This window comes from Botryllus schlosseri, chromosome 11 (genome assembly GCF_051294905.1).
Source record: "Botryllus schlosseri isolate E-star chromosome 11, Bs_hap1, whole genome shotgun sequence".
Lineage (NCBI taxonomy): Eukaryota > Metazoa > Chordata > Ascidiacea > Stolidobranchia > Styelidae > Botryllus > Botryllus schlosseri.
Window position 1 is genome coordinate 10,153,158 of NC_137246.1, and position 9,884 is coordinate 10,163,041.

Below are 9,884 nucleotides of genomic sequence, written 5' to 3' on the forward strand. Positions count from 1 at the left end.
TATTACGGATCATAGGGGTTCTATTCTAGCTACACTTTTAGTCACAAATTATGGTAATAACACACTACACCGCTGTCGGATGGTTATGGCCTATGAACATCAACATACTCTACATTATTATTTAACCTAAGTATTTCTTACTAAAAATACCAACATTTGTTGTTAAATATATGCTCGATATTATACACGCATTTTTCAATCTACTCAAAATTGCTTCGCGGGCGGGATGAAACCGTCTGGCGGGCCGTATGTTTGACACCCCAGACCTAAGCTAATTGTACGATGCACGTGCAACTTAGTTGTTCGTGGGCGTTCTTCATGCCTGGTGTAATACGGCGTTTCCGTATACTTTCAAAGGTTTAATATCAACAGTGGCGGCTCGTCCTATAGGGCAACTGGGGCATTGCCCCACCTAAAATTCTGTCCAATAACAATTTAACCATTTATAGACGCACAGCGCTCAATATATATCGAGATAACAGCGAAACCCGCGTTCTTCTTGTGCTTTCGCTTGCAAATGCCCATACATAGCGAAGTCTCCGCGAAAATCGAATTCTCTTCTGTGTTTTCGCTTTGTGAATGCCTAGCCGGGGCTTGCCCCGGTAGCGCTCATAACAAGCTTTCACTATCTATTCTCTCAAAGCTGCGCACAATTAAGAAACGTTGCTTTACTCTCTCCTATTCGCAAAATGGCCGAGCAACCGGGGCAAATATGCTTGCTCGCCCTTAAGGTGTGATGTAACAATCGTATCTATATCTGAACTCGGATACCGTGATATGCGTTGAGTCGACCGTTGCTGGTACAGGTCGATTTTGATGGTGTTTCACACCATGATAATTCTTGAAACTTGGTATGTCATGTCGTTATGGTGGTATTTAACACTGTCCTAAGTTTCAGGGTTTCTACTCAAAGTTTAGGGTAGTAATTCCGTTTCCAAAGTCGAGTGTGTGCTGATCGGTCATGAATCGCAAACATATTTCACGCAAAGTCGGTATTGGTCTCCATTGATTTTAACGATGCTCCTTAGCTAGATCCGTCATGAACTTTTACATGGTATGTCTTGGTTTTAGTATCGAACGCTGTGCCAAGTCTCAAGGTTGACACTCAATGATTAGGGCAGCAATTTCGTTATTAAGTTCGAGTATGGTAGAGATGTGCGCTGATCTGACACTTAGCCTACCTAACGCATTGCGGATTTCACGCAAAAGCCGGTGTATCTGTGTTCCATACTGAGATAGGTGATGAGATGATGATATCATGAAACAGTTTACTAACATCCTCGGTTTGCATTCAAATATTTAGTTTTATTTTATATTCTCCAATGTCAATTTCACCGTGGAATGGTGGCCTTCGGGCCATTTGCTCACAATTACAACCCCTGTCAAGCGCGATAGCTGTTTCGTTTTCGATGGCGGCTAACAGCTGATCGCTTGATCAGCCGATTCCTCAGTAAATATTACGCAAAATTCGGCGTTGATCTGTTCGTATTAATTTTGACAGTGTACCATACCGAAAACGGTCATGAGGCTATACTTCTCGATGATTTCATGTAACAGTGTACCAAGTTTTCGGCTTTCATCCTCGTATTTATTCGGTAATATATTTTCCGAAGGCGATTTTGCAGCAGACATATAGACACTATAGACCAGTGGTTCTTAACCTTTTTTCCTCCAGCGCCCCCTTTCAAAAATTATCGTGCTCCAGCGCCCCCCAACCGCATATTGCAAGGAATGTAATAAAGACAATGAGTAAGAGGGAGGGCCGTAACAGCACTTCGTCATCCCCCTAAAAATGATTGCCTTGCGCACCCATAGTGTGATAAACCAAACTTCCGAGGGCTTCGCCCCCAAGAACCCCGTAGCGTGATTTCGATGGTCAGCAAAGTTTGTGTGGCATGGTCGCCCTAGGTAACAAAATTTTCTATAATGTATGAATGAATAGGTGGTAATTACATAAACAAGTCGCTATAAACTTTTTATCCTCTCAGCCCACGTAATCAGATTTACCAGTAGCGCTGATTGATCTGTTGTATGGGAAGATGGAGGGCACGTAATTAATAATTAAACATATTCGGGCGTGCCCGTAGGTACATTTAATTCGTTACCAGGGCCGTAACAGCACTTCGTCAGCCCCCAAAAACGTTGGTCTTAGCCCCCAGACCCCCTTTTGGCTATCCACTATTTGCTGATACTAGTCATCTACATTGGGTGTCCATTTACTGAGCCAGATATTCCCGCCTAGACGCGCAAAGCGCGAAAAATTTCAATAAATAATGATTGAATTGGTAAATATGATCGGGAATTGCATGTATATTGATATCAAATTTTATCCCCTCTCTGCTCACGTAAACAAATTTACCGGTAGAGCTGAGTGATGTGCGATTGAAAAGGTAGGACCCCTCAATAATAATTATACATCTTCGGGCTTATACCCGTTGGCAGGAACGAAACGGCACTTTGTCAGGCCCCCCGAAAAAAACTTGGGTCTTGGGCTCCCATAGGGCGATAAACCGACAGCCCCCATCACGTTGTTCGTTTTGCCACAAAATCAGCTGTACTGTTTAGCGAGCCAGTGCGAAGTGCGAAAACTTTCGATAATTCATGATAAAATCGGTCAGTAAGATCGGGAATTGCATATATATTGCTATTAATTTCTTGTCCTCTCTGCTCACGTTACCAGATTTACCGGTAGAGCTGAGTGAGGTGCAATGTTCCGTCTAAGCTGCTCACGTGCGCAGTGCTGACATGGTATCTGTGCACAGAAAATCTACGTTGCGTACAACTAATCCGAAGTTTTGACCCTTTTTTAGTCGTCACGCACTGTTGTCCAAGGGTCTGCGCAGTGAGTTTATTGAGTGTACACAGACTCATCAAAACGTAGAGCGAACATTGTTAGGTGTCTTGGAAAGTGTAGGGCCCGTAACTAATAATTGAACATATTCGGGCGGGCGAACCCGTTGGTATGACTTCATTGCATGATGTTATTTCGTGACCTCCTGTCTGCTATATCAAAAAATATAGAATCGCCCAACAGGGATATCGCCCAACAAGAATATCTAGTTTTAGATATCCCTGTCGCCCAATCGTACTAAACTAAAAGACGAACACGATTTCAAATTGGTATTTCTTCACTGGCATACTATTTTTCCATGCCGGATGGAATTCGTCTTCTGGGGTTCAGATTGCCAACACAGCAATATTCGGTGCCAGTCATTTAAGCGCCCATGGACAATTAAACCTATATGTCTTTTGTAGGCTATATATAACGAAGTTTACGGTGTTCATTTTCTCTGAATACTCATTAAGGATATGTCCTACCACCACATCATCTACTGCGAAGCCATTTTTTTTCAGCGCCCCCCATACCGCCCCCCTGAGCCCAGCGCCCCCCATATCGCCCCCTGAGCGTTTCCGCCCCCTTTCAAAATCGCCAGCGCCCCCTGGGGGGCGCTGGTGGCAAGGTTAAGAACCACTGCTATAGACCGTAAGCCGTATGTGTCGTGTGACAGTCTCCAGCCTCAAGGCCAGAATCTCCCAAGCTGTACCGGGACCGAATTTCCGAGGCTGCTATCCGTAGTTCTTCAGAATGATGTTTTGGATTCAATATGACATTTCCTTGTCCAATCTATGAGATAACAATTGCGTATGTGTCCGAACTCGTTGACCTTTCCAGTTCGGCATACGCAATCTCTCGATTTATAGTCATTTCCATTTCTGCAGATAAGTAGTCAGGTCAAGTGCGAACATGAATCGTGTTGAATCTTTGCTCCGTACGCCGTTTAGCCAGCTGCCTTTAGAGCAAAAATTAGAGGTAAAGCGACTAGGTCCGTATCAGCCTAGAAATTGCCCGTTGATCCAATCGTACGCCGGAGGAAAACGCACTCGTGCCTTTTCTTCAGCGCATTTCGATAAAAATGAATGGCTTACTTATGGCGAGGATAAAAACGCCTTGTTTTGCTTTTACTGTCTTTTATTCGACAGTGCCGGTACCGGAAGCAGTGGCTCTTGTTGGAACAAAATTGGTTATCGCGATCTGAAGCATTTGTCAGAGCGTCTGAAAACGCACCAAAAATCCCAAGTGCACATGGCTAGTGCAGTTAAATATAAATTGTTTGGCAGAGTAAATGTAATGTCGCAGCTCAATGAAAGTTATCGCGTATCAGTCTGCAAGCACAATGAGCTTGTAGATAAGAATAGGCATGTTCTCTCTCGGGTGATTGATGCCATTAAATTTATTGGAGTTCATGAATTGCCCCTTCGAGGCCACGATGAGAAGGAATGCTCTCTCAATAGGGGGGTATTTTTGGATCTAATTAAATACACGGCTTCCATTGATAGCATTTTGCGCGAACATCTCGACACCGCGACAGTAGCTAAGGGTACCTCAAAGACTATTCAAAATGATGTGCTTGATTCGATATATCACATCTATCTACAGCATTTGTTTACCGAGATTGTTGACGCTGAATTTCTATCTATTCAGTCTGACGAAACAACTGACATTACGTGTTTGTCACAACTAGTCGTGATTTTTCGGTTCACGAAATTTGGTATGCCAGTCGAACGATTCCACAGCTTTGTGGCTGTTGACGATCGCACTGCTGTCGGAATTTCTTACGTATTAAAAAAAACATTACAGCCCTATTCAGTTGAGTCGAAACTTATTGCGCAAACCTACGACGGCGCAGCAGTCATGAGCGGATCGCGACATAGCGTACAAGTTTTAATGAATGAAGTTTACCCGCATGCGCATTTTTTGCATTGCTACGCGCATCAGCTCAATCTTGTAGTGAAAAAAATGTGCTTAGGAATATCTTCTGTCAAGATATTCTTTGCAAATCTTTCAGGGTTCTCCTCCTTTTTCTCTGTTTCGCCAAAGCGATCTGATCTATTGCGCGACATATGCAAGCACCGGTTACCTAGATGCGTATCAACACGGTGGAACTTCCAATCCAGAGTTGTGCAACGAGTGTCAGAGAGTAGGGTGGAGCTTCTGGAATGCTTCTCAGTGATTGATGAGCTCTCCTGTCTGGGATGATACTTCCATACGTGAAGCGGCGGGGCTTAAACGACTCCTGGAAGACGAAGAATTTTTGTTCTTTTTGAAGGTTTTTTGTGACATCTTCATGCACGTCGATACACTGTACAGCACTTTTCAGTCGCGTATGGCCGATGGTACTACTGCGCAATTGTGTATTGCACGTTTTTGTGAGGCAATTTCGCATATCCGGGCGAATGTACACTTCGCTGGTGACACAGCGCTTTTACGTCGTGGGATAAGTGTGCAAAACCTGCTTGTTGCGGCTTACGAATGTTGCGATATACTGATGTCCCAAATCCAACATCGTCTGAATAGTGACCAGTTGGTTACTTTCGCCCTGTTAAATCCGATAAATTTCCCTGCCTACAAAATTCATTTTCCTTCTGGACTACTGCGCAGCGTGCCTCGTTATTACCCGATGATCGACATTGCTCGGTTGGAGAGCGAGTTGACTTGTTTGTATTCTAACACATCCTTTTCGGAAATTAAAACCACTAGTGGACTTTCAAAATTCCTAGTTGAAAATTCGCTTTCGATCAACTTTGCTACAGTAACTAGCTTTCTGAATATCATTTTGACCACCCCGATTTCATCCGCGGAATCCGAGCGCAGTTTCAGCACATTGAAACGTATCAAGACCTTTCTCAGAAACAGGATGGGCCAAGATAGGCTTAATGCGTTGGCTGTTCTCTCGATTCACAACGACATGGTTCTGGGAATTCCAGATTTCAATAAACTCGTTATTGAACATTTTGCTAATAAGAAATCACGTCGCGCACAATACTTATACAAGACATAAATTAATGCTGGTGGGCGGACGACTGTACACATCATGTTCTTTCCGAATAATTTCAATCAAGTGAGCCCAGGTAACTCAACCATGTCTATGGCTAAGGAAAAGTGAGTGGTTTTCATCCTTATTACTCGAGGCACACTGACAGTTAATTTACCGATATATTTTGTTATGGCTATGGAAAAAAAGTGAAAAATTCAGCAAGATGAAATAATTTATTCATGAAATTGTTTAATGCGATATGTGCTCGCATTTCAATTTAACACAATGCTTTGATTCCTGCTTGAATGATGGCAGGCAGACTCGTAATTAATCTTCCATGGGTAACAGCTGGCTTTTTATAATGTTTTACGTTTATGGGTGCCACCGCTTTGATTGCCTATCCCCTGGTCGTAACGCATCAGGATCGTGTACCAAACACTTTCGGACGAGGGCAAATCGATTTCACTCGCTTTCGGGACGAGAATCCATATACAAATCGGGTCGGAGGCGCTGCAGCACTTTACAGAATTGCTGAGCATGGAACGATTAAAACACCACAAGGTGTCATGCGAATGCTCTTTGTAGGTAGTTGGTCTGTGTATTTTTGGTATAGTCTTACTCGGCGCTTGCGTAATCTCTACCACGAAATCATAACGCATGCTACTAAGGATAACCTGATGATTGATTCGTGGCATGGGAACGATTCTTAGTTCGCGTACATTTTGTAAAATAATCATTTGAATAAAAAACAATGAATAAAACATTTGTTACCGCACTTCAAGTCACGCCACCGGCAAACCTCTCGCGGCACCTACGTTAAAAATCATTGTTTACGGGAAATTCATGTGGCCATCATGAACGTTGAAAAACGCTACTGTGACGTCATATTGATAACAAGTCGCTTGCGGCCCTTGCCCCACCACCCGATATTGTCACGAGCCGCCACTGAATATCAATGCAGAAGTATTGTATAATACTCAATGACTTGTTGATAAAGTTCAGGGTTGTAACCAAGTCACAAGGCTCCGAGTCACAAGTCATTCTCACTTTTATGGTTTTGACTCAAGTCAAGTCGAGTCATTTTCAATTTACCACCGAGTCAAGCCCGAGTCCAAGTCATCGAGCAGAGGTCCGAATCCGAGTCATGTTATTATGACTCGAGTCCAAGTCATTGTGTTGACTGATCAGTTTCCAGTTAAAGTCTTGTTAAACCCACTCTTCCAACTCTGTTTGGTGATATCTAATGGTTCGCATTTATATTATACTAATTTTCCTCACTTCTAATAGTTTCTGGTCGCATTTTCAAGTACCAGTACCGATAGAGTGGTTACTTTACTGTTCTTCGAAATTACAATGAAATGTCGGTCTTGGCCGTCTGAATCTCGAGTCATGAGCAATGACTCGAGTCCAAGTCGAGTCAATACACAGATTGACTCGAGTCGAGTCATTTCCGTTTTTTGAGAAAATGACTCGAGTCAAGTCGAATCATCGAAAAATCGTGACTCGAGTCATTGCAACCCTGATAAAGATAGTCGCACATCGGCAAATAAGATGCTGAGAGGGTAATCGCCGTGAGGTCAGACATTGAGTATCATGGACAATGGTAGGTAGCTGCGCCGCACGGACAAAGGTCTCTGCCATATGTTGGACAATAATATAACGATAGTGTGAACCTTGGACGCAGGGATATCTATCTAGTTCTAGATATCCGTGCTTGGACGATTAGCAGCTTCACTCAGTGTTGGGGTGACTTTTTCTGATGACTGGACTTGGACTGTCCGTGCAGCGCAGATACCTACGTTCCTCCATTTTTCTGATGACTATAGGCTTGACTCCGCAAAAATGATTAGACTTGGCTCGGTGTCCAAAAAATGTGGATTCACTCGTCGTGACTAGGACTGGACAAAATTAGGTTCCTGAGTGATTCGAGTCTGAATCAGGTAATATGCTTCGAGTCGAGTCAACGAGTATCACTCATTATGACGTCATAACAGAATGTAATGCGCCAAAGTTCAAATAGCTGGTACCGTTTATGCCCCTGAAAGGAATATAATGCCCGTTATCCATCTCATAAATGATAGTTTCGTATTTTTCCGATTTCATTCCACTTGGAGAAAATGTTGTGGGATAATCATGACTTCGGAAATGTGCTGCGTCCTGTAACCTATAGTAGCTCTGTTCTGTATGTTTCGTATTCTACAATACCGCCAATCAAGGTTTCAACAGTGAAAACTAGTATCGAAACTATAATTCTGGTTGATAAATTAACTTTCAGTGGCGAGAAGCGTATAACTTCAGTACACGAAAAATCGTCTTTTAGCCTACTACTCGACTCGAATACTTAAAATGAATACTCGATCCAGATTCGAGTACTCGAATCATTATGCCAAGCCCTACTCGTAACAGACACGTGTAATTCTTGGCTAAGGGAGATTGAATATTATCCCTGGACGACTCTTTCCTCATTTCCGTACATGAAAAATCGGAGGGGAAATATTTTGGCTGCATTTCTGGCAACACCTCGTGGTAAGTAAACTCGTGGCGCCTTAACGATTCCAGGCCAGTCTTAAATGTTTTGGATTCGTTCATTAATATTGTCATTAGTCCTCGAGATTAAAAATTGCGATATCATACCTTGAAAATATAGGAACTATAGGAAGGATTCGAAACGACTCGGAATAGCCTTTCTATCAAATAAGCATCGTCGCAAGCCTAAAAATATTTTATCACTCAATGCGCAATCTCGACAAGCGGACTTGCGATTCTATTAAAACGTTTTGGGAGGTAGGCAATGCGTAGGGCAAGGGTCGGCAACCTACGGCCCGCGGGCCGGATCCGGCCCGCCAAGCGAAATCGTCCGGCCCGCGACGAAATGATTCGTTACCACAAGAATACGGCCCGCCGTTTCGTAATGAGTTCCAATCTGCAGTGCAGCACTGCTTCGAAAAATGTCAAAATTTATAATGTTTTCTTCCACTTACGGATTATGATTCCGGAACATGTAATTCACGCACCTACGGGGCTAGTTCACTTTCGGACCAAACTCAGTACAGCGTTACGGAGAAAAAGGGTTTTTGGTCCGAAAGTGAACGAGCCCCGTACTGGTCCGGGTTCGTTATATTCCGATTTTAGAATCAGGCTGCTGCGTGAGTCGCAGAATACCACTTTTTAAATGTTAATCACCTTAATAGCTCTCAGAGAAACGCAGAGATACCTCAAATATTACTGGCGGCACTGAACTTGAATATTGCTCTCAGAACCACATTCACCACAGCAGAATCCATCACCTCAAAGATCCCCCGCGTGCCCCCATCAAAAAGTTAACGGCACAATAACAAGCACAAAGAGTAGGCCTATCTATGCAATCCTAAAATATTAAATAAAATACCGCTAATTGTCTGTGTTTTGTATGGTTTGATTTTCTCTTGTCACTTTGTTATGACTACCGGAGTACCGGTACAGCTGTTAGCGATCCTTTTTAATATTGCCTTGTTACGTCATATTTTGCCAATTTGGTTTTCGTATGTCTATATTTCAGTAAGCTCTTCTTGTGTCGCTAACTCCTGACAAGGCGCACGCGAAAAGCCTTTGAGTCAATATGTTCCACTGTAATGAATGCAGACCAAAAGCAATAGTAAAGATAGGCCTACCCTAATAAGCATTGCTTTGTCACGTATATTTCAAACACAAGAACAACGAAACATATAGCACTTCAACTACAAGAAGCTGTTCGGCATTCCAAGCAATATGCGTTCTTCTGAAGTTTTCTGTGTCTTGGGCAAACCCGTCGGTTGCAAGTGTCACTGGCAAAACGGGTACATGCTTTGTTACGTCGAGATGCTTGCACGAGTGTATGAACTGAGAAATGAAATAGCAACGTTCCTTGAAAATACAAACATCGCCGACTCATAATCTTGTCATCGAAAATTGGTATCTAATCTTGCTTTCGTAGAACATTTAACGTCACATCTAAACAAATTGAATTTGCAACTTCAGGGGGAAACAACTAAATAAGCTCACTTTCCTATACTGGAGGAGAGTAAACCTAGTACCAGCACTATACATTTG